The following is a 26,825-nucleotide window of genomic DNA, read 5'->3' on the forward strand; positions in this document are numbered from 1 at the left end:
TGACCATCTGCTGGGAAACTGTTACAAGTTTATCCGCCTTCCGCTGTCTGAACGTATGCAGATAGTCCATACGAAGAGGGTATGTAACAATTGTTTAAAGGTAGGACATGTAGTACGTAGCTGCCCTGCGGTACATAATTGTAGACATTGTGGAGAGAGGCATCATTCTTTGTTGCATCGCGGTTCGAATAGCGCACCCGAAAGCCGAGCGGAATCTAGTATGGCGATGTCAGCCTCTCCCGGTCCTCACAAAGCCATAAATGAAACTGTCGTGCACAGCCAAAATGCCGCTGGAGACATCGAGATAAATGAGCATGTTTTTCTTCTCACTGTGCGATTAGTTATTGCTGACGCATTTGGCCAGGAACATCCGGTTCGTGCTCTGCTGGATAGCGCGTCGCAGCCGAACTTAATGACCAAAAGGCTCGCATGTTTACTTCAACTACCACGAGAGAGAGCGAATGTAAAAATCAACGGTGCTGGCAGTTGTACATCTCATGCTCGAGAAGCGGTCGTAGCTGAAGTGGTGTCGAAAAGCAACCATTTAGTTGCACAATGAAGTTTTTGTTGATGGACAAGTTAACTGCTAACCTTCCTGCTCAAGACGTATCTATCGCTGATTGGAAAATACCAGAAGGAATCGTGTTAGCAGATCCTCAATTCAATAAAGCGCAGCCAGTTGATTTGATCATAGGGGCTACCCAAGGAACATTTCCTACGCTTTTTAGACTTAAACATGTCGTATCAAAGTTTTATCATGATTGGCCTAAGAAATAAATGTCGTAATACACAATTTTTACTTGCTAAGCAGTCTTTGAAATAGGAGCATCTTTAAAACATTTTAAAACACCTACAAAACCACCTATTAAAACCAAAATTGTTTTTTTTTTGGGTGATTTTAATCGCACTGTAGATGTGCTGTAAAGAGCTTTTAAAAACCGTTGATTTAAGATCTATTTAAAACTCATAGCAATAAGACCATCCTGTCTAATATTACGCTCGTTAAAACTATAATCTCTTAATACCGACACGTCAGCATTATAAAAAGAATGTTGGAAAAATAGTTGCTAGTTGTCATATTTTTGTACCAACAAAAGTAGCTATCATGTCTGACAAATTGAGCAGAATAAAATCCTATAAGAATAGTGGAAACATTACGAGCAGTAAATCAGTATTTTCAAAATGCAGTTGGACCAACAAACATCAAACCAACGCCTCGGGAATCCACACAATCTCTACAACTGGGACAACAAATGTTTTTCCCAGCTGTAAATGATGAAATTCATCGCCCAAGTGTAACTCCCGTTCAAAACTCTTTTAATGATGATGAACAACTGTACAACGATCTTCAAAGCTGTTCCGTCCGTTTCAACATAAGAAAAAAAGCCCTGAAGTCGCTTATGGGTTTACTTGACAAAAGGATACCGGGAGTTTTTCCGAAGGATCCACGGACTTTTCTAAAAACTGACCGAAATGTAGAAATAGACACGATAGGTGATGATAAATATTGGCATAATGGAGTTGGAGCGTGCCTTGAGCAGACGTTCCCAGCAATTCATCAGCTGGACAGTATATCGCTAAATATAAACATTGATGGACTCCCACTTTATAAGAGCTCGAAAGACGAATTCTGGCCTATTTGGGTCAATTTTGTTTAATTACAACACTGAATTTCCAATTCTTTCGGGAGCACTACAACGACAGACGCTTTTGTTTATAAGTTTGACACTTGACACGATGAAGCTTCATAAGACACAATAGCTTGCACCAGTGCTGCCATACAGGTTAACATGTTTCACATGTAATCTCGTAAAGTGCTGTACAGTCATTTATGCTTAACATGTGCTCTGTTGCTGTTACGTATGCTTAACATGTGCTGAATAGGTAAACTAAGAGTTATAAGTCTAAACATTGTTTGTTGCCATACATGTTAAATCAAAATGTGCGTGAAAGAGTCGTAAATCAAGATCTAAGCGTCTTAATGAAATGGAAACCATTTTTATTAATGAAATTGACATTTATTGGTACATAAATGTGTATGCCATATTGAATTTCTGTGTATGCATGTGTTTGATTTCATGCTTATAATTTAAATCTTTAATAATACATGACCTTTTTTAACTTGATATTACTTTACACTATGCTACAATATGGGATTAAAGTCAAAGATTTTTTTATTATTGGAAAATAGCAGAACACTCGGCAGTTATTTTTAATTAATTTTTTTTATAACAATAATCTTTATTTATTAAGTTTATTATTTTGTAGGCGCTTCGTAAAAATTCGAGGTACAATGTAATATTTCATCAGTAAAACTTTCTTGGCATTTACATTTGCCCTTCGGCAATGTTATATTGCTTAACATAAAAATATGACTTTTTCATTTGTTGACTATCACGATTCACAGGCAGATAATGTTATGGTTGTATTTTTATTGCCACTGAAATCTTTCAAGAATAAACATTTCACAGTGCTACGGTTTTTGATTTTTATCCCATGATTTCATTTTTTATGTGTTTGAAAGACTTTCTAAAGACCATCAAATCTTGTTAAAATATGATTATCTCAGTCGTAACATGTACTTGGAGATTTAATTAAATTTTCAAGGTACAAGATCTTAAAGTCTAGAGAAGGTTGCAACGAATAGTTTTAATAGAGTTCTGTAGATGGGCCCTTGCAGGCTTAAAAGAGCTTTATTATGGTTTTATGAGGACATACAAGAAAAACACCTATTAACTGAATACTTAATGCCATGATGATAACAACATTGTTAGAACTATGATAAAACTTAAAATGTTACTTGGGTAAACACTATTACTCGTTGTTCCCCTCCTCTGCGCGTTTTCAGTTATCTGATAAACTTCCTTGGCTGATCGAGAGTGTATTTGGTTGGATCGTAGCCGGCTCAGCAACTGCACAATTTCCTCCTCATTCTCCTGTGTCACAAGTATCTGCAGCCGTGTGTATGTTGTCGCTGGAAGAAAGTATGGAGCGGTTTTGGAAGATCGAATCGCTGCAAAATAAAGATGGATACTCTCCCGAAGAAAAGAGGTGTGAAGAGCTGTACCAGAAGACGACGGAGAGAAATGAAGAAGGTCGATATGTTGTACGCATGCCACGTCATCCTGACTTTGGACTGAGGCTTGGCGAATCTAAATCAGGTGCACAGCGCCGGTTTCACCTTCTGGAGAAAAGGTTTGAACGCGATTCAAAGGTGAAGGAGGAGTATCACGCGTTCATGAGAGAGTATCTGGATCTTGGGCACATGACTGCAGTACGTAAAGGAACGCCGGAACCTACAGAATGTTATTATTTACCTCACCATCCAGTATTTAAAGAAACAAGTACCACGACCAAAATACGAGTAGTATTTGATGGCTCGGCGAAAACCACAAATGGCTTCTCTCTTAATGAATCTCTTTGCGTTGGCCCAGTGGTGCAAGATGATCTACTGGATCAATTGTTGCGTTTTCGCACATACCGTGTTGCATTAATTGGAGACATTGGCAAGATGTATAGGCAAGTGTTACTGCACCCTGATGACCGGGCTCTTGTACGCATTTTGTATAGATTCTCACCACAACACCCTTTGCAAGAATATGAGCTGAATACCGTAACGTATGGACTGGCTCCTTCTTTGTTTCTTGCGACACGAACGTTATTGCAATTGGCAGAGGATGAAGGTGCTGGCTACGCTCTTGCTGGATCCGCGCTGAAGAAGAATTTTTATGTCGACGATTTTATCGGTGGAGCGCAATCCATCGAAGCTGCCATCCAGTTGCGGAAAGAGTTGAGCGTTCTACTGAGCAAAGGAGGTTTCGAGCTGCGAAAATGGACGTCCAATCGTCTAGAGGTGCTTGAGGGTTTGGATGATTCTCAGATCGGTACAAAATCATCGTTGTGTTTCACTACGCATGAGACGGTGAAAACCCTTGGCATCAGCTGGCAGCCTCAAGAAGATGTGTAGCAATTTGATTGCATGATACAACCAGACAGTGCAGTCGCAACAAAACGGTCAGTACTTTCCACTATAGCTAAAATGTATGACCCTTTCGGAATGATGGCTCCAATCATCATTCGCGCCAAAATCATCATGCAGGAGATGTGGGTGTCTTCGTGCGATTGGGACGATCCTTTGCCTGATTGTATTGTTGCTAAATGGAAGCAGTTTCAACGCGAGGTATCTTCTTTGACTAATTGTAGCATGGATCGCTATGTGTTGCTTCCTAATGTAACCAAAATGGAACTGCACACGTTTGCTGATGCGTCCATCGCTGCGTACGGAGCATGTACTTATGTGCGGTCGGAGGAAGCTGGAGTTGTTCGTGTTGTGCTACTGGCATCCAAGAGCAAAGTAGCGCCACTGAAGCGGTTATCCATCGCTCGACTTGAGCTGTGTGCCTGCGTCCTTGCTGCGCACTTACATAACCGCATTAAGCGTGCTATCGACATGAGGATAGATGGATCGTGGTTTTGGACCGATTCGTCAATTTGTCTAAATTGGTTAAAGCTGCCGCTGAATACATGGAAGACATTTGTTGCCAATAGAGTTTCCGAGATACAGCATTTTACCGCCAGATGCAAATGGAAACACGTTGCTGGAATTGAGAACCCAGCTGATTAGTATCTCGTGGTATGTCAGTTGCTGATTTTAACGAGAGTGGATCGTGGAAACATGGGCCTTCGTGGCTCGCGCTCTCAGAGAAGTTTTGGCCCGTATCCGATCCTTCTGAAGGAGATGATGAAGAGAGAGCGCTGAAGGTGTTGCAGACATCGATTCATACGGCGCCGAGTTACAATTGGTTTTTCCTGCGTTGGTCATCGTATACTCGCCTTGTAAATGTTGTTGCATATTGTTTACGATTTGCCACGTACCTTCGGCAACTTGTTCAGCAAAAAAGGAGCAACAATTCTGCGGCTATTTCGACGAATGAAGTGAATGAGGATGCAATCTCTGCAGAAGTGCTCACCGTTCAAGAGCGAGTAGAAGCCGTCAATGTTTTAGTCCGTCTTGCGCAGCGTGAAGTATTCACTGAAGAATTACGGGATCTAAAAGAACGAAAGCAAGTGAGAAAACGTTCGGTTTTAAATCGACTTACCCCGTTCCTTGACGAAAAGGAAATCATCCGAGTAGGCGGTAGGTTAAACTTTGCGCAACTGCCCTTCCAAACCAAGCATCCTGCGGTTCTCCCAAAACATCACCCGTTGGCTCGTTTGATTGCTGAACATGAGCATCGTGTATTGCTGCATGGTGGAGGTCGTGTATTACTTTCACACATCCGTGAGGAGTTTTGGCCGATGAATGGACGAATGCTTGTCAAAAGCGTTGTGAGAAGCTGTTATCGATGCAATCGTTACCAACCTGCACTTGTGGAGCAGCAAACTGGTCAGCAGCCATCCGGAAGAGTGCAGCCGAGTCGACCATTTGCAGTTACTGGTGTTGATTATGCTGGACCGTTCTACTTGAAACCAGTACATCGTCGTGCCGCATCGTTGAAGGCGTACCTGTGCGTGTTTGTCTGCTTTGCTACAAAGGCAGTCCATTTGGAACTTGTTGGTGATTTGTCCACGCAAGGGTTTTTAGCTGCCCTAAGAAGATTCTGTGCAAGGAGAGGCTTACCAGAGCATTTGCACTCAGACAACGGGAAGAACTTTGAAGGAGCTAGGAACGAATTGAAGGAGTTATTCGAGCGGCTGTCCAATGAGGCCGAGATGGGCGCCATCGCAAAATCATGTGCTGAGCAAGGTATCCGATGGCACATGATACCACCGCGAGCACCACACTTTGGCGGTCTCTGGGAGGCTGCCGTGAAGACAGCAAAACGTCATCTGTTTCGTCACCTTGGGAGCACACGCCTTTCCTTCGAGGGCTACTACACGGTGCTGCATCAGATCGAGGCTGCTATGAATTCTCGTCCTCTATTGCCGGTATCTGATGATCCTAATGATTTAGCTGCACTAACCCCTTCTCATTTTTTAATAGGCACGTCCATGGTTGCCTTGCCAGACCCCGATTTCCAACACGTACCTATGAACACTTACGAGCACCTGCAGAAGCTTCAACTACTAGTGCAGAGGTTTTGGAAGCACTGGCAGAAAGAGTATCTCCAGGAAATGCAGAAGGTCCCGCGATCGAACGCACGAGCAGATGACATCCAGCCTGGAAGGATGGTGATTGTGGTCGACGAGCTACTCCCTACCACACGTTGGCCGTTAGCGCGTATAACTGATACTCACCCCGGACTGGACGGACTTGTACGAGTTGTAACGTTGCGTACCGCCAAGGGAACGATTAAGCGTCCGATTACGAAAATTTGCGTTTTACTCACTAGTAATCACACAGTTTAGAGAACGTTGAGTGGAAAGCACATGTTTATTAGAAGCGGAGCCGCCTTGACAGGTGAAAGTTTGTTATTGTTTTGCTGTTGATGTCCCATCAAGGCGGGGAGTATGTTTACGTTTCATGTTTTTAAATGCCCATAGTTCCGAGTGAAATATTTCACTTGCGTTATTTGCATATGCGTTTCACCGATAAACGAAACGATTGACAGGTGCTGGTTTTGTGTACATTGGTAGGGAATTAGATCGCGGGAATAAGCTGCCATAATGACATTCATCTTGTACCCAGCCAACAATTTACGAAGGCGCCCCGTGTAAAAAAAATTTACTTTAAGCTTTCCTTAAGTTTTTACACTAGCAGCAGCTAAAGTAAAAACTTTCAGCACGGCACAAACCGACGCACACATTCAAATGCTTGGATTGCTGGTCCTGCTCACGCATACAAATGTATTTATCCCTCCCCTTATATCTTCGGATTGCTGGATGTAGTAGTAATGCTTTTTCTTTTTGCTTTATGCACACTTTCGCATGCTATTTATTGGTGTTACTCTTTCCACATACGTTTTGGAACACTCACACTCTGTATACGGCTGGATACTTCACCCCTTTCAAATGCTGCGGTTGCTTTCTGTTACCCTTCCTCTCGTTCTTCCTTCTACCCTCTGCATTAGGATATCCTCGACTGGTGCTGCGCGTGTTCAGCCGGCGCCTGTCTGGAAATGACGTCACGGACTGGTGCTGCGCATGTTTAGCCGTATCCTAGGCGTCCTTGAAGTGCGCTCTTCTACGAAAGAGCTGTGATGAACCCTGTAGATAAAAATTAATCAATAATTAATCCATTTTTTTTATAAAAAAATAAACAAACTAAACAATATTTTGCACATCTGATTATAGAAACGCTTACCTTGATATTTTAAAACCGGACACCGTTTTCCTTCCGTCGATCGTTTTGCGGGATGTTGGCAACCGTCGATTAACATGCGCGTGCACTATAACTTTTTAGACAACAGGCGTTAGTTGAATGTACTCATTGAAGCACACACGAGGATAAGAAATTTACCTTAAAAATTTACAAGGATAAATCATTCCATAATTGAAGAAGATGGAACACGGCACAAAACGTAAACGAGCAAAGTACGGGGCACAAGAAATCACACATCACTCCAACACATCCTTCCACAGTGAAAGTTCTGGACAGACTGAGGATGCCTAACACCCGGATGAGCGCGATAGCAGAAAAATCATGGGAGATCGAGAGAGATGGGTAGTCTCGGTTCAGCGGAATACGCATGCAGATGCATGTGTGTGTGTGTCACTCGAAGGATATCGGTTTCCCCTTCTCCCGTATTTCGTTCATAGGCCACACGATCGGCGTTGCGCCGTCCAAAATCTAGAGAAAGAAGACATGCTCTCTCGCTTTGGCACACAGGAAAGTTTTCCAATAGCTTCGGTTTTGCTGGTTGGGTAACCGACCACGAAGGAGAAACGGCTCTCGACAGCGCGCGTTATAATAAAGTTTTGTAAAATTGTGAAAGCGTGTTCTGGTTTTCATAAAAATATAACACAACTTAGGGATTTGCGCGATCAACGACAATTCGCAGATACGACGATTTTGATTTTGACAGTGAAAAGTTGTCATCGAGAAGAAATTGATGTATATTTTTGAATTTCTGAGCTGATAACCGTTACACACAAATTTCCAAAGATTCCACAACTACCCGATATTGAATATCTATATCGTGTAAACGACTTTTGTGTAAAATTAATACATTATCGAACATTGTTTCAAATAAAAAACACGATATCATAGATTTCGACTCTTCAACTTCGGTTATAAACTTTACATTGAGAGATATTCGACATACGACTTTTTCGACTTACGCCTTGCGTTGGGACTTTTTTCCGGTCCCAAATACAGTCGTATCTCGGGGGACACCTGTATTGTGCTTCGCGTTAAATGGAACAGCTGTTGGCAAAATAGTTAATATTTCCCTCTATCCCTAGGAGAGTCGACAACAACAGGAGAGGAAAGAAGGCAGAAACGATCATTCAACGCGATAGAGCAGGACGAAGGAGAAGCAGCAGGGAGAATTTTCAACGTGTGCACATCATTCGACGAAGACAACGCTGGATGAAAGGAGAAACGAGGAGAGAAGACAGGCAATACGGGTACGTGTGTATCCTGCACCGGTTTTCGGCAGTGTGAATTGTGTGAGTATTGAAAAGTGTATGTGCGAGTAAAGAGGTAAAAATAAAGAGCGAATGGGTGGAATGGAAAAATGAGAGATAGTCTGAGTTTGTATTGGTAGAAAGGAGAGAATGAAAGAAATTGAACAATAATGTAGCATACAGAAAGTATCATACACGATAATATCGATATCAAAGATAAATCGAGCATTAGAATGGTGAACAAAACTAGTACTATTTAAAACTCACGAAGATATTTTAAGTTAAACGGCGACTCTGTATGCCCAATCCATCTGCTTTGATCTGTTATAAGGAGCTTTGGTAATGAAATAGCTAGGTGTGATTAAAAATAAAAGAAAAATAAACAAACATTAAAAGTAGTACGATTGTTAGAACACAAACATCATTTGGAAAATTCTTTTTACTATGCATGCACTTACCCGTAGATCAAGTAACAAAAAAAACTGCATTTACGCCTGCGCTGACATCTGTCACGATTTACTTAACCACTTTTCTATTAACACTTAGAGGTTTTCGCTGCATCTTCCGGCACCGATCCTTGCCAAATGAACTTTGCATTTGTTCTGGCGATGAGTTTCGAACGTTTTCAACACAGCGCGAGAGCGAAGAACACAAAGTATATGACACTATGTAACAGTGTTGATCATATGATCATAATGAAGTATAATGGAATTTATTTTACTTCAATTGAATTGATTTTATTCTGATTTACATTTCAAATATTGTTATCAGCCTAGTTGTTAATGTTTAAAATTTTGATGAAGTGAAAACATCATTACCAGATAAATGACACGACAATCGACGCATTTTCACCATATGGAATTATGATCGTCTTTACACATAGTGTGTCATCTCTTGCGCTTCAGGGTTTCACACTCAGAGCAAAAATTCTCCCATCTTCGCAACGGTGGAAACGATCGGCTATGGAGGGCTGGAGGAGTGCGAGTGTGTGTCTCATGCATACAGCGAAATTTTGGTCAACACCTCGATGGTGGGATCGTTTTTCCATGGGAGGGGGTAGTGGATTGCGAGTGTGTCGCATGACCACCACGCAAACAATGAGACCCCAAATTTTGAGTGATTCAGGCCGAGGGGTATGAGGAAGCTTGAGGAAGCAAGGAGAAACGCGCTGCGATGAGAGTTCGCATTCTGTTTTATACGCGCGCTTCACTAATACCAATACAAATACCGTGCTTTGACGACCCGTCTGTGAATGTGTGTGTCTTCTTTCAGCGAGCTCAACAACTTGAAGCTCAACGCCGCAAAAAATATTCAAGATATTCTGGGGATGATACAAAAGTCTGAACGGCTGAAAAATTATCGAAGTAAAAATAGATTCAGTAATTTTAAAAATGCTTTATGGATAAGTAATGCCATGTCAGATCAATTGATAACTGATTCCTTATGAAAAAGCTCTTTCATAATTGTTGTATTCGTAAACAGAAACAGTGTGGAATCGTCGTTCTCGTTAAAACAACAGGTGTTTTTAATTATTTGTTTTTGCTTTCAAATACGATCGAAAATATCTCTAAAATAGTTTAAAGGGAAACCAACTGATTTGTGTCAAATTAAGAAAATCGAATAAAACAAAATAAAAAAATTATAGCGCGAAAATGTATGGAGCTGTTTCACTATATTTAAAATGTTGTATTGAATGTTTTGCGTTGGTGAAAGTCTAATACTCTCCTATCAAAACCAAGTCGCATTCAAAACTTTAAATAAATTTATTGTAACCAGGCTTTAGTATATCTCATCAATATTAAATTTTGTGTGCGATTTCCTTCATTCCGAAAGTCTTATTGTCGTGTTGAAACAATGTTAAAATTACATAACGGTTGCATTAACACAATTGACAAATTCATAGGTTTATCATGGGATTATCTTCACCCGCTCTAACAAAACATTAATTGAACTTTGAATAGTAGCATCCCATGAGACAACGGAAAACCTCTATCAGTCACCTCACCTTGACACCTCTATCAGTCGAACTCTTACCATAATCACCAAAAGCGAACTAACCAACGTAGAAGCGTGCGCGATCAACGAATGACGCCCCGTAGCGTCTTAAATGGACTGCGTACACAAGTCTGTCGTCGCATAAGAACGTGTCTGCGTTTTGGTCACCAACATCTTGGTACTATTAGGTTACAATCAAAGCATCGCAAGAGAGCCCAGGTTTATTTTTTGAGGTTCCAAAAGAAGCTAAAAATGAAGACAGAGGTACAAGTGGGTACATTACTGGGTTATCTGGGCCGGGAAATTGATCCGTCATTCCATAGTACTTTAATTGAAGTTGAAAGAGTACGATGGTATAAAATGTTATTCTAAAAAATATTCAGTAATTTGTATACGAACAGTTTCTTCCCATCTTTCAAAATCAGTCAAAACCTTTCGCGGGCCGGATGGAATGTTGCGGCGGGCCGCATTTGGCCCGCGGGCCGGACTTTGCCGACCGCTGCTCTAGATCAAAAATTAGAAAACCGTATAGATTTTGTACTGGCCAACCTAGTGTGTACAATCCTGTCCACTCATGATTGACGAATGTTTCTCGTCGAACGAGTTCACCGGTATGGCTGAATGTAAACTTTCGTAACACATTTAGAACCTGACAAAAATACACATCAGTGTCGATTATCTTATTCAAACGGAAATGTGTCAAACAAAACCGCGCTACACAAACTGAAACGAAATCGGTATTATACAAGCTTGTTAGAGACTTCTTTCGTTGACTCGAGACATTGCCACCAAATTGATCTGAAATCGATTTGTTTGTCAAAACAAACTGCAGCGCGTAACGCATGAAGTATCGTACCAATTATTTCTATGTGTGGCATATTATAGTTCTTTAAATGTGTTTAGCAATGTCATGGAAAGTAGCGCTTGTGGTATGATTTCCTTACTTCTGTTTATTTTGTTATTCCCACCCTTTTTCCAGTGAATAATTATAAAACAATCCCTTTTGAATGTAATTACTGTTGGAAAGGAATGTCTAGCTACTTTGATACATGCATGCACCTTGTTGAGATGTCAAAAGAAAAAGGAATAATTGTTATGGCCCAACCTGTTTAACGGCTAAGGGCACTCACCGATGACAGGCAAGGGTCTTCGGGTGATGTGTGAGTGTAGCAGGTCGGACCAGAGAGAGAGAGAGCCGAGCGGCAAAGTGCATTATTACACTGAGGGCTACCGCACGGCCAGCAGAAAGACGAAGTGTACTGTATTCGATAGAAGGGTGGCAATATCACAACAGTGGCGACGAGTTTAGTTACATTTTTTATTTATTCAACTGTTTTATCGAACCGAACGCAGAGTTAATTTATTTTGTTTCGTTATAACGTATTATTTATTCAAAGTGTGTCGGCCGTATACGCATCAGGTCGTTATTATTATTTTTTATTAATCGTTTGTGAATCGCGCCAAAAGAAATCGGTACAATTTCGCGTAAGCGTAGAAGGATGCTAAACCCGGACGAAATGATGGAGGAAAAAGAGCATCGACGCATATCCCAAAATTGGGGAGGAAATGCAGTTTTTGGTAATGGGCAGCAGTAGCCACCGCAGAGCAACGTAGCGTTACTAGCTCAACCACCATTCCAAAATGTAGTCGGGGCGCCATCGCAGCAAGGTGCATCGACCTCGGGGCAAGACGCCGGGATGCTATCGCAAATACTGCAATTATTGCAACAGCAAAGGAACCAGCAACAGCCGCTTATGGCACAAATGTTGCAATACCAACAGCAATCCGTCCCGCAGCCTTCGCAACCAAGTTTGATACCAACTAATCCTGAGCTTATAATTGATGCGTTGGCGAGCAACATAAGCGAATTTAGATATGAGGCTGAATCAGGAGCAACGTTTAAGGCCTGGTACGAGCGTTATGAGGACTTATTTTTTAGGGACGCTTCCCGACTCGACGATTGGGCGAAAGTACGGCTCTTTGGGCGTAAGATGGGCACGGCAGAACACGCTCGTTTCACCAGTTTTATACTACCTCGCGCGCCTCGTGAACTAACATTTGACGAAACGGTTGCAAAGCTAACGGCCCTTTTAAGTAGAACGGAATCCTTACTCAGCAAACGTTACAAGTGCATGCAGATAACCAAAGCACCCCGGGAAGATCTGCTCACGTTTTCTTGCCGCGCAAACCGTGCCTCTGTCGACTTTGAGTTTGCCGGAATGAACGAGGAGCAATTCAAGTGCCTTATCCTTGTTTGCGGGCTCAAAGAAGAAGTCGATAGTGACATGCGCAATCGGTTATTAGCCCGTATCGAGAAGAAACATGATGTGACGTTGGAGCAGTTATCAGCGGAATGCCAGCGTATCACCAATATAAAAGTTGATAGTGCATTAATTGCCAAAGAATCAGGAGAACGGGTCCTTGCAGTGAAGAGCGGTGGCTGTAGACAGAAACAATTTCAATTTAATCGTCAGCAGTACAAGTCCTACGGTCAACTGACACAGGCGCATGCACGGGGAAATGATAACACCATGTCAGTACAAAAACCGTTGAATGCGTGTTGGTTGTGCAGTGGCCCGCATTGGAAGCGTGAGTGTCCATATAGGTCCCACGAATGTGCGGATTGTGGAAGGTATGGGCATCGCGAAGGGCACTGTGAAGTCGTAAATCGATTGCAGCGGCGTGGATACAATAAAAAAGGTACAAATGTGGCAACGCGCGTCGTGAACATAAATGTGTGCAACGTAGAAGCAAGGCAAAAGTATGTACATATCTTGATCAACGGAAGACCAATTAAGTTGCAGCTAGACACGGCATCAGATATTACGGTGATCAGCGAGGGCTTGTGGAAGGATATCGGACAGCCATCTCTGATAAGGGCTACGGTAAAAGCTAAGGCGGCCTCGCAGGAGTATCTTGAACTAATGGGTGAGTTTGAAGCGTTATTAACCATTGCTTCTAGGACCCAAAAGGCAGTAGTTCGAGTCGCATATGCTAACCTGTTGCTACTAGCAGCAGACGTCGTGGAGTCCTTTTCACTCGGATCTATCTCGATGGACCATTATTGTAGTAGCATCGATGCGGAAAGTGCAACTCAGATGACATGGGAGGAACGTTTTCCAACAGTTTTCCGAGGGATGGGTCTTTGCACCAAATCAAGCATAAAGTTGAAAGTGAAGGAAGGCAGTCGACCCATATTTCGTCCCAAGCGGCCGGTGGCATACGCAATGCTGAAGACTGTTGATGAGGAGCTAGATCGATTAGAAACCTTGAACGTGATCACTTCTTCTTCTTCTTTGGCTCAACAACCGATGCCGGTCAACATGAGAGGGACAGAGCATATACCACGAACGTACCCGAAAGGTGTGCATGCTTCACTCATCAGGATCTAAAGGCAAGGACAAGGCAAAAGAGACATAGAAAAGTTACACGGCTACACATGTCCTCTAGATGCGTTTTCTATGCGTCTCGCTCGGTATCACAGCGGCATACGGCAGGTAAGCAGTACAAATGCTACCTGATACGCACACATGTTTATCGAACACAACTATTCGGTTCGGCTCGGTAATCTTCACGAGGACGCCGGAACAAAAGGGCGCAGACTTTTTCATGGTTTTGTATGACTTCGGCTGTTTTGGACCGTGCGTGTAGGCGCTGACATCCCGACCCATCTGGACTCATCCAGACTAATCCAGACTCATTCGGACTCATCTAGACTCATTCGAACTCATTCAGACTCATTCGGACTGATCCAAACTTATTCGGACTGATCCGGGCTGATCCGGAGTGATCCAGAGTGATCCGGACTCATTTGGACTGATCAAGACTGATCCGAACTGATCCGGACTCATTTGAACTGATCCGGAGTAATCCGGACTGATTCGGAGTGATCCGGACTGATCCAGAGTGATCCGGAGTGATCTGGAGTGATCCGGAGTGATCCGGAGTGATCCAGAGTGATCTGGACTGATCCGGAGTGATCCGGAGTGATCCGGACTGATCCGGAGTTGAATCCGGGTGTGACCCGGAGTCGGAAGTCATATTTTGCGCACCGGAGTCGGAGTTGATCCATGACTCCGCTCCGGATTACCCATCACTAGTACACATGCATGCAACGTATCACGCCGCCGCGACGGTGTATCTCGCTCAATCCGTTAAGCATGAAAAGTGCTTCTATCGGATCATCTAATCGGGTGCCATTTAATCAATCCGTGAGAGCCAAAATCGCATGGATTTTGGTACCAGGGTGGTTTCTTTACGCTGAGTGACTAATTTTAACCGGTGGGGAGTTATGACCTTTTTTTTTAATTGGCTCCGAACGGTTCCAGACAATTTCGGAGAAGGCTCCGCACCCACGGCTCCGAAGCTGACTCCGCTCCAGCGGCTCCCGAGCCGGCACCGCACTAACGACTCCGCATCCACGGCTACGGAGCCGGGTTTAACAGATTGAATCAAAAAATCTTTTTCAATAAAGTTTAAAAATATCGATAAAATTTGAACATTGTTCAACAATCAATCACATAGGGTGTTAGCCTCTACACTTGCGAGAAGATGGATTAGTTTTTTTACGCTATCATACAATGCCGTCTCTATTGAAACGTTAGTCCAGAGCCGCCGGCTCCGGAGTTGTTGGTGCGGAGCAGGCTCCGGAGCTGTTGGTGCAGACTAGTGATGTGCTGTATTGAGCGCACCCACGACTCCGATCCGACTCCGACTATTGTTAGTTCGATTCCGACTCTGGCAAAATGGAACCACTAGATCCGCCCGGAGTCGTCCGGAGGCTTCCAGAGTCTTCCGGAATCGTGCGACTCCAGATGACTTCGAACGACTCCGACGACTCCGAACGACTCCGGACGACTCCGGGCGACTCCGGACGACTCCGACTCCGGGCGACTCCGGGTGACTCCGGATATTGCAGCGTGGACCTACCTTCCGTAGTCGATTCCGAATTTATCAGAGACGACTGCGGATTTTTGCTAAATTTACCCATCACTAGTGCAGACCCGGCTCCGGAGCCGAGTGTGCGGAGCCGGCTTCGGAGCCATTGGAACGCTCATCACTTTCCGGCAGTTACACTATAACAAACGTATGAATGTGTGTGTTAACCAGTGCAGCAAAATGTCACCGTCAATGTCATAAAAAATCTAACTGAAACAACAGCGTCACGTACTCAATTGAGATAATCAGAGGTAATACTTAGAACGGTTGGTGTGACCAATACATGCTCATGACATGTCCCGACTTTTTTTGCTGTGATCGGTTTTGCAAAATGTCACTGACATACTCATGACAAATTCCAGCTGAAACAAAATCATGTCAGCGTCACGAGCTCTACTGCGATGATTATAGGCGAGCCTCAAACAGTTGGTGCAACCATCACGTGCTTGGTGACATTGTGTGCATCCAAATCATGGTCAGTCAGTTTCAGGCGATATTTTCAGTCGGTGATCATCGCGATGGTCATGGGAGATATGCGGTGCGTGCGAATGGTTCCAAGAAACAAAAAGAAGCATGTTTTCTCGCTCTGTTTGGCCCAACAGGTATTCAAAACAGTCAGAGGGAGAAAGCATGCTCATTTTGTTGTTAGAGCCCACGCGCCGAGTATATTCAGGAATGTCGTGATTATCGCCGACAAATGTCATGTCCAAGTGAGTGACCAAAAGTTGGGTGCTAATCAAAATGTCACCAATCATGCGATTGATTCTCCAACTGTTTGAGTATCGTCACTGATCATCTCAGTTGTGTACGTGATCTGATTTGAGCGTCGTTTCAGTCATCAGTGTTGGTGACTGAAACAGTGGCATTTGACAGCACTGTTCACAGCCAGAAAGAACCATGATTATGCTTGCGCCGGCATTAAGCTAAGCTTGTCAGTCAGAGTATCGCGTTGGACTCAAGAATTCAAATGTCGTGTTCAGCATGTCATGACGCACTTTTATTGACTATCAGCAATGAGCATCAAGCTATCACGGATATGTTCATCCGTGGTGTTGGTGAAAATCTCGTGATACTCATGACATGTTGCAGCACTGGTGTTAACTTTCAGCCAGCGTATTCTACAGTGAACTCTTTCTTATTTGATACCTCTCCCATATGAAAAACCTATCTTATTTGAACATTTTCCACAGTCCCTTGATTTCCAGTACATTTTTGTCCCCCTAATTTGGAAAACCTCTGAATTCTACATCCCTCTTATTTGTGTATGGTGTTGCCATGGTTATTGAATGATATATGCTCAAATTGGCAATCGTGTGCGCAGTTTCCTATAGCAACAGTCCCAACGCCTCTCAAGAGAGAGTTGACTGTATTTCGTTTGCTTGTAGTGGTTGATATCATTACAAACAAGAAGTTATCAGTGTTACTGCAATAAAAAGTATGAAAGATAAGGAAAAGACATACGTATCCACTCAAAACATGCGGCAAGGCCAAGGTGGTGTTGGAGTTACAGCACATTTTTGATGGAAAAAAATATTGATAGGATTTTTTTAATTTTAATTTTACTACGATATGTTAAATGCATATAAAATGTATGTTGCTCATCTGATGGTTATATAAACTTAAAAATTAAAAAACTTTTTTTTTATATTTTTATTTTTTGCACATGGTTAGAAAACATCTTTCCTGAAGCATATTTTAAATTTGAAGTTAGTACGACTTCTTAACTCAAATTTTTTTGGAATAAAAATGCAAAACTTACCCGGCTAGTGGCTCTGTGGCGCTTGAGGAGCGTTACCGTGAGGCCAGACGAGGTGAAATATACAGCGAAATGAACTATTTGACAGGTGAAATATTTTACAGGTAAAGCTAAAGGGTTGAGGGAGATACAATATCTGCTTTCGAAAATCTCTTGAAAATTGATGAAATAACTGATATGGAAGTTTTTTAATGGATTTAGTTGTGATTTTGTACACGTCATCAAGGGAACGGTCGCACCGGATCTCAAAATTAAGTAGTTTTTTCATCGTTTTTTTATGCGAAAATGGCTGAAATACTTGCACAATATGTTTATCTATCAATTACAAAACTTTTCTTCTCCGATTTAAGTGAAACAAATGGAAAATTAACGTATTTTCTTGAGCGGCTCCAAATTGTTTGGCAAAATGCTTCGGTCAGCCGCCGCCAGATGCGCTAGTGAAAATCGAAATTACACTACGGAGTACGATCAATGTAGCCCGGCCTTAATTTTTGTGAACGCGTACGCCATCTAGCGGCGGCGGGTCGAAGCTAGAGGCTGGTATAATTTATCTGTCAAAAAGCGTTTTGGGTCGAGGAGCCTATAATTTTGATCACAAACCAGTAAACAAACAGCTCGGTGAGTATGTTTGATATTTTGTTGTGTATGTTTTTTTGAAAATATGTGGTAATTTAACATACATATTGTATTTCTAGCCATGGAACAAGCAGGAAGCAGTCGACGCAATGAAAAAATAGTAAGTACAACTGTTTTTAACGAAAATGTTTGTGTGTGTGTGTGAACTGTTGTCTGTGAGTCGCCGGCTCGGCTCGGGGCCGCAATTGTGCTGAACATTTTATTGAATAATTTAGTGTTTGTAGGTATCACAAGTGCTTAAATAATTTGGTGTAGGGTTTGTCCATTTATTTCATCATTTAAACTACATTGCAGAGTGTGTGAAACTGGTTGTTCGTTTTGGTATTGTAGCGGTTTTTAGTATAGAGCGTGTTTTTTTTATTCATGAGGAACGGTTTTGTCGTATTGCTTGGTAGAACGTTTTTTTTTATCAAATTGTAAGCAAAATTTACCGGCCTATTTGTATACATTTAATATAAAAATAGCACGTGTTATTATTATCACTGTGGTTCCGGTGTGACGGCTAGCATGACCGAATTATCACGCGATTATCGACCTTTCTGTTGTTTTAATTTAAATTAAAAAAGGGAAGTATTTAACTGAATTTTCTTTTTCATTCCAGGACCATGAAAAAAGCCTCCGCTTCATTGCCGAGGTGCAAAAGCACCGTGTTTTGTGGGAGAAAAAACATAAAAACTACAAAAATGTAGTTTTGAAGGGCGACGCGTGGGCTGCGATAGCGGCCAAGGAGGAGGTTTCGCCACAAGATGCGAAACATCTGTGGTCCCGACTCCTTGGCATTTATCGGACCAACAAGGCCAAGGTTAAGAAGACGACGCAAACCGGTGCAGGTACATGTAGAAAAAAAAAAAAATATATATATATATATATATATATATATATATATATATATATATATATATATATATATATATATATATATATATATATATATATATATATATATATATATATACAGTTAATTTATTATTTCTCATCCCAATTGATTATTGTTTTATTTTAGGCAATGACGACGTGTTCCGGCCACGGTGGTTCGCCTACCATGCGATGTCTTTTGTAGACGAGGCCACCCAAGATGCGGTGCATGTAGACACGGTGAGTATGTTTATACTTTTTTTAAATAACTAGTGGTGTGGGTCAACTAGTTTGTTTAATCTTTGGCGTGGAAGCTAATGTCAGCTTTCAAATCAATTTTACATAAATACACATGATTGATAAATGTTCTCCGACGAACTAATTGACCTTACTCACATTCTATTTAACTAACTTAATGCGAAGCTCGTTTGTTATATACATAAAAAAGCTCTCTTTTGCACTTATATAATTAACACTTTGACGAACAAAGTATATCATGGTGGTTTTCCCCATAACACCACAGTAGTATGTGCTTCGTTCGTCAAAGTTTTAATACAAATGAATCATTTCACACACGAAGTGTTCCTATGATCCTTAAAATGTACACATATACGGACGATCACGACAAGCAGGAAATGCTGACCACCGCACCACGTCAACAGCACGAGACCAATATGTATAGCCGTCCGGAATCATAGTGCAATTGCAATCGGCAATAACAATTGGCAATCGATCGTTGCGCTGGAAGCAGGTGCGTAGTTGATAGACGAGCGTACCCTGCTTGTTACGATCGTCCGTGATACTCCGCTATTTCAGCGGGTCGATGGCCAATTCGTCCGATAATGTGTTTGGGCGAGTCGCTATCGTGTACGTAGCTATAGTTAAGTTTCTCCTTGATCAATCTTGAAGAGAATTGATTTTAGAAAGATATTACTGTACATAGTTACGTGCGTATGATTATCGCCACGTTCGTCCACTCGATCCACCAGCAGCAACCAAACACAACAGGCATGTGGCCACGTTTATTCGGTGAGTGAGCTAGTAAGCCAGCCAGTTTATCCAGCCGCTAATAGAGCAGGCGAGTAATGCTTAAAAAAATCCGTAGTTGTTGCACTCGCGTACTTAAATGTATATTATAAATAACCATGCTGGTAGTTATAAGTAGTAGTGGTAGGCTCCAAATTGTTTGGCAAAATGCTTCGGTCAGCCGCCGCCAGATGCGCTAGTGAAAATCGAAATTACACCAGAGAGTACGATCAATGTAGCCCGGCCTTTACACCTGTAAAATAGTTCATTTCATTTCATTTCATTTCATTTCATTTCATTTCATTTCATTTCATTTCATTTCATTTCATTTCATTTCATTTCATTTCATTTCATTTCATTTCATTTCATTTCATTTCATTTCATTTCATTTCATTTCATTTCATTTCATTTCATTTCATTTCATTTCATTTCATTTCATTTCATTTCATTTCATTTCATTTCATTTCATTTCATTTCATTTCATTTCATTTCATTTCATTTCATTTCATTTCATTTCATTTCATTTCATTTCATTTCATTTCATTTCATTTCATTTCATTTCATTTCATTTCATTTCATTTCATTTCATTTCATTTCATTTCATTTCATTTCATTTCATTTCATTTCATTTCATTTCATTTCATTTCATTTCATTTCATTTCATTTCATTTCATTTCATTTCATTTCATTTCATTTCATTTCATTTCATTTCATTTCATTTCATTTCATTTCATTTCATTTCATTTCATTTCATTTCATTTCATTTCATTTCATTTCATTTCATTTCATTTCATTTCATTTCATTTCATTTCATTTCATTTCATTTCATTTCATTTCATTTCATTTCATTTCATTTCATTTCATTTCATTTCATTTCATTTCATTTCATTTCATTTCATTTCATTTCATTTCATTTCATTTCATTTCATTTCATTTCATTTCATTTCATTTCATTTCATTTCATTTCATTTCATTTCATTTCATTTCATTTCATTTCATTTCATTTCATTTCATTTCATTTCATTTCATTTCATTTCATTTCATTTCATTTCATTTCATTTCATTTCATTTCATTTCATTTCATTTCATTTCATTTCATTTCATTTCATTTCATTTCATTTCATTTCATTTCATTTCATTTCATTTCATTTCATTTCATTTCATTTCATTTCATTTCATTTCATTTCATTTCATTTCATTTCATTTCATTTCATTTCATTTCATTTCATTTCATTTACTATCATAAACTTAATGAAAACTTAGAAGAATAATTAAAGAGAATTAGAAGAGAAAATACGGTTAGAAGAGAAAAAAAGAGTTAAGAGAGGAGTCGAAATCAAAGAGATGGTAAAGAGTGGTTAAATAACCTGAAACAGGATAGAAGAGGATCATTGAAAGTATAAAGAGTATGACGTGTTTCAATTGACAAAGGATCACGAGGGCGAAGAGAACGAGAGGGAACATTCATTTTGCTGTATATTTCACCTCGTCTGGCCTTGCGGCATACACTAAACTGTATGCCAAGTAAAAAGCTTTCAACTATTGAATTCTGGCTATTTGTTTTTAATTTTAATTTAGCTACAGTCAGAATTCAATAGTTGAACGCTCTTTATTCATTCAATTCAAATTCAATTCAATAGTTAACGCTCTGCTGGCATGTCAGCAGAACCTCTGGCACGCATTTTTAAACTTTCGTTAAACCAATGCACTGTTCCCGAAGCTTGGAAATCCTCTGTGATGTTTCCAGTGTACGAAAAAGGTGATAAAAATTCTGCCATTAACTATCGCGGGATTACCACACTTCCCGCTGGTGCCAAAGTTCTTGAGATCGTCGTGCAAAACTCGATTATGAACAGATGCCTAGCTACCGTGTACAAGTTGATTGCTTCTTTTCTACCGTGTTTGAGAGCTTTTCTGGCGTTCCACAGGGTAGCAACCTGGGACCACTACTCTTTTCACTTTTTTCAATGACGTTACTTCGGCTGTTAGCTACTCTGAATGTTTATTGTACGCGGACGATCTTAAGCTATTCCTTCCAATCCGTCAAGCATCCGATGTTATCTCCCTGCAAAGTTCAGAGAACTGCTTTTCCGACTGGTGTGAGAAAAATTACCTACTAATATCTGTCGATAAGTGTATGTGTATGTCGTTCCACCGAACTGCCTGTCCCATAACCCATAACTATAATATATCTGGAACCATACTGCAACGTTGTCAGACTTTTAGGGACTTAGGCGTTAGCCTAGACTTTAAATTAAATTTTCATCAGCACTACTCCGATATTTTAGACAAGGCCAACAAAATGGTAGGTTTCATTCGCAGACAATCGAGAGAATTTTCCGACCCACACTGCCTCTTAATGTTGTACAAGTCTCTTGTTCGTCCACTGCTTGAGTCTTGTTCTGTAGTATGGTCTCCTTCATCCAGCTTTTGGTTCAAAAAATTGGAGTCAGTACAGAGAAAGTTTACACGTTTTGTCCTGCGTTTTTTTTGGAGATTACATACATATTCATATACATTTGTATTGATTTACATAACAACAAAAATCAGTATTTCAAAACAGATTTTTATTCATCAATTGTTGCCTCAATCAATACATTACTGTTTTGCAAATAATATTTTTACTGGTATTTTTCATGTTTGCATGCATTTTTAAATTATTTTTCTGTAATATTTGAATGAAATCAGATTATACAATAGATTTCGACTACCCCCTACCTAGTCGAAATGAATTCGATCGACAAAGAGCATATGCGATATCAATTGTCGACAAAATTGTCGACTGCTCGATGTTTTACACAGGATTTGTCTACTGGTCGAAACTGACTTTTCGATTTCTATTACGATCGAATTAATAATCCGTATGCGATGCCAAAGTGAATTTGTTCATTCAAAATTAACTTTTATTCATCGGATTTCGATTTCGATCCAGGCCACTGTCTGTTCCTGAGTTAAGAGCTTTCGAGTTAAGAGTTTTTAAGAGCGAAGAGCTGAGTTAAGAGGATTCGAAGATGCGCGTTTTTTTAAATGAAAGTTCATGTTCAAGTGCATTTCCAAGAATTGTCAAATGCAAAATAAAATGCTTTTTCGCCAAATTTATAAACCGCTCAAAAACCTTAAATATATTAATTTAATACAAGAATCGTTTTAACCCTTTGACAGTTCTAAATTTTGTAGAAAATGTACAAATCCATAATCAGATACTGGCAAAACGTCAATGAAAGAAACTAATTTTGGCCCATTTTACAAACCGTAGCTTTACATAAAAGATGGTGTGCAAAATGTATCAATGTTTCATCTCCTCCGCGACGATTGAATAGAAACGGAGAACAAAATCACAGCCCGAGTCTCACTAGTGTTTAACCTTCATTTTGTTTATCACCTACCCAGGTATGTTTTGTTTATTCTTTTTATGATTTTTTTTATTGGATTATTGAATCGATAAAAAAATAGAATGCCTAGAGGAATATGTTTTAAAAAATTGGTAAAAAATTCAGAATTTTTCAATTTTGTTAAATGTGCTCTAAAAATAAAATCACCTTTTACCCTTTACTTCAATAACCACCTACCCGGGTAGGTAATACATGCAATAAAAGATTTTGGTTTCGGTTAGTCGTTAATTTTGTAATGATAGGTATAGTAATGCATGTATTTATTTTTATAGAATCTATTTCAAAAGTTTTAATGCTCCTAATATTCTTCTAAAGTCACATAGATTGAAATGATTGCCCAGACAGTCGGAAAGACATGGTGATGTATTAGTGTCATTTGAACTAGTTGCTGTGCATTAAATTTATGTAACTAAAAGCCATAATTCATAAATTTATAACATAAAAAGAAGTATTGTTATTATAGCTGCATAGAATAAGTTAAATAAGACATGTTTTGACCAATAAAAATACAAATTACCTTATAAATTGAATTACCTACCCGGGTAGGTGGTCATAAAGATAAGGGTGTATTTTTGGTCATAGAAACGAATGTTAATGGGTAAAATAAAACTTAAAGTATATCAAAAATATCTCTTCGTCAAATTGATCTTGGCGGAAAAACGTGATATTCGAGTGCGGATGCCTTGGGATCGCATAAACCGCGTATCTCGAGAGCAGACTGTATTTATTTGTGTCAAGACTAACGCGCTTTGCAGTTCATGTCAAATGCATGAATCGATAGGATCATTGCTCGAGCAATGACGAACGTTTCAGTTTACCGTGTGTTGTAACGTGTGACGGAAGCGTTTGGAAAGTAGCATAGTGTCGTGGTAGTATCAACGTGATACATTTTTTTTTCTTAGATATCAATAATTGAATATTGAAAAAACTACCTTCTCTTCATGCAATTCATAAGTGCATTTATCGAAAGAACTAATATTTTCATCAAAAAGTTGTTTAAAATGCAAATGTATGCATTTTATGTTTGATTTTGTCATTTCATTCTACTTGGATGTCAGTAAAAAAAATCTTTCTCTCAGAAAAATCCATACCACCCATCAATATTTTGTATTGTTTTTTTTTTATTCTAATAATTGTAAAAACCAGGAAAATTGAGAGAGTTTGTCCTTTCTTCATCCTTACTTGTTTTATGCTGCCGATTGCCTATTGACATGGTCGGAGCTTTTTCGCTCGTGTTTTTCTGTTCGTGGCATATAATATTAGTGGTGTGGTTTTGTGCGTGTGCACACAAATAAGAGAAGAGAAATTCGTTTCGCCGTGTTTACTATATACTACACTTATTCAAACGTTGCAATGAAATGGAAGACTCAATTTAGTCTGAAACGCCAGTGAAAATGAGAAATAAGAAAAAAGAGAATCATTCCTAATTGTAAGAGCAGCCACCTAAATATTTTTTAGAGAACGATTTAAGCTGCTGCAGATGTGTGTGTAAATGAGAAAAGCCACTGCAAGAGCAGGATATGGAAGAAGCATTCATTCCTTGCATAGAAATTACTGAGTAAAAAGGCGATACTTTTCAGAGAATGTTTCATGCAGAGCCACTATCGAGAGAAGTTCTCCAAGTTCGTTTCTCTCCGATTGGAAATCATAAAATGAAATAACGTTGCGTATTGCAGTATGAGACTTTAGTGACGAACGGACGAACGTAAGAATTGCTGCATTCGAGTTAATAGTTGCTTTTAGAATTGATATTTGAAGAATTTGCTGTGAGTCTTTAGTGCGCAAAGGTTTGTCCTGAAAATGAAACTGATGTTGTGTTAATTTAATACGCGGAGTTTTTGGATTAATCAAGCGATAGTGATAAAGTTTTTTTTCCGCCGTATTGATAGCATGTGTATTTTTTTATTTTTTTTTTTCGTTGAATTGTCCATAGATATTTCATCTATTAAAAAGCAAAAAATAAATCAAGTGTTCAAGAGCGAACAACTAGATACGTATATTGCGGTAGTGAATGAATGTAAATGAGTGAGTGCTGGGTATATATATATAATGCAAAAAGATGCCCGTTTAACTACGTGAATCAATAGCTGGAAACGGCCTGTTCGATACCATCGATTTGTGTTTTTTTACTCATGTGTGGAGTAACATTTCCCTTAGCTTTGTGCGAATTATAAGTGATTAGTGCCAGATAAATTGCTTAGTATTCCGAACATCTTCATTATCTTCATTATCAGAGCCAGAGCCGGAACTACGTGAAATAAGGAATAGCAGTGGTAGTAATGCAACCGCAGTGCTAGCAATATTAGCATTACCACCAGGAACACAAAGGCTTAGTTAAAGAAATCGAATAGTTGAAAAGCAACTATAACTACACGCAGCAGCTGCGTCAAGCTTTTAGGAATCAAAAAGCTTTTGATTGATTTTGCTCTACGCTACGATATAACTATATTACGGTGCTTTCGAGAAAGTAAGATATTCATCGGTAATTGTTACGTTTTGTGGACATATTTGAACAAACATCTTCTATGTATTTTATGTAATGTTTAGATGAATAATTTTGTTTTTATTTTTTTACCATCGCATGTTTTTTTAAGATCTTTGGTTTAATAATCTATAACTAACATTTGTAGATTGCACATTCTAGAAACATTTATATTATTATAATAACAAATTGTTATATCGTGTGCAATTCAAAAGTTCACTTTTTCTGAATTTAAATAATGTAGATTGTTTTACTTTCCTGCTCGAAAGCTATCGATTTTCTTCAGCCCTGAGAGGAATTTTATCCATTCCGACTACACTCCTAAGCTTCTTTGCGTTGTATGTATTGCGCACACTTCCAATTTAAGTTCGTTTTGAAGTGCGACAGTTGATATTTGGTAGTATTGGTGCCATCCTGTTTTCTGGGTGTATGTGTTAGTCGTATATCGGAAACTTCGTTTATACAAAAAAGCTTACTAGGACATGTTTCCTTATTGTTGGAAAGGTTGAGCTTTTTCATATGTCAGTTTCGGTCTCGGTTCCTATAGTATATTTGGGGTTCTATTAGCACGCTTTTGTGAGTCACTTTTTTCGTGAGTACTCTTTTTTCGGGGAATAAGTTTTACAAATTCATTTTTGTCGCTCTTATCTACGAGCTGGTACTTCACACATCACATTTGAATATGCTAGTGCTATTTTTTTCGGGCAATCTAGCCGTATTCGATGAAGCAGTCTTGTGGTACAGTCTTCAACTCTTACGACTTAACAACGTGCCCGTTGTGAGTTCTAGTCTAGAATTGATCTACCCGCCGTAGTAAGGACTGACTATCCAGCTGCGTGGTATTGAATAAAGTCTCGAATATTTTAAAAGCCTGTAATTAGCACAGGCCGGCATGTCCTCGTAGGGCGGTTACGCCATTAGGAAAAGAAATAGAAGAATCCGTATGCGGTTTAACTTTAACTTTTCTGTTTTACATTGTAGCCCTACCTGTCAAGACGCAACAATAAAAAAGAAAACGTAAACAAAAACGTTTGAATTATTTTTATTTTATTATTTTTTTCGTTATCTGAATCGGTTCTAAACTATATCTGTTCTTTTTGCCATTTTATAGACGGCATTTTATTAAACTAAAATTTTCAGTTTATATTCAACATTGCAATCCTAAATCACCTTGCTATTTATGCCTTTTTTTAATTTAAGTAACGAAGTTCCTGCTGAATTTGCTGAATGCTTGATT

The 26,825-nt window shown here is 39.7% G+C and overlaps 1 protein-coding gene and 1 long non-coding RNA gene across 49 annotated transcripts in view; one reads left to right on the forward strand and one right to left on the reverse strand.

Annotated features, from left to right (window-relative positions):
* Nucleotides 1–6,629: 6,629 nt before the first annotated feature.
* On the reverse strand, nucleotides 6,630–7,589 carry LOC121593720. Its single transcript, XR_006004831.1, has 3 exons — nucleotides 7,400–7,589; nucleotides 7,244–7,334; nucleotides 6,630–7,146 (listed from the first exon to the last, which is right to left on the reverse strand). It is a non-coding gene; the product is annotated as an uncharacterized LOC121593720 (long non-coding RNA).
* Nucleotides 7,590–23,895: 16,306 nt separating this feature from the next.
* Nucleotides 23,896–26,825, forward strand: part of LOC121593718 (sodium channel protein para) — a 155,455-nt gene continuing 152,525 nt past the window's right edge. For 21 of the 48 annotated variants that reach the window (XM_041916317.1, XM_041916366.1, XM_041916337.1 and 18 more), the window contains exons 1-2: nucleotides 24,757–24,893; nucleotides 25,040–25,573. The gene's annotated coding sequence lies outside the window, so the exon portion shown is untranslated. Of the gene's footprint in view, nucleotides 23,987–24,756; nucleotides 24,894–24,995; nucleotides 25,589–26,825 lie in introns of those variants that run through there. The other 27 variants (XM_041916316.1, XM_041916348.1, XM_041916336.1 and 24 more) reach the window with 14 other exon arrangements.

The sequence above is a fragment of the Anopheles merus genome, chromosome 2L (genome assembly GCF_017562075.2).
Source record: "Anopheles merus strain MAF chromosome 2L, AmerM5.1, whole genome shotgun sequence".
NCBI lineage: Eukaryota > Metazoa > Arthropoda > Insecta > Diptera > Culicidae > Anopheles > Anopheles merus.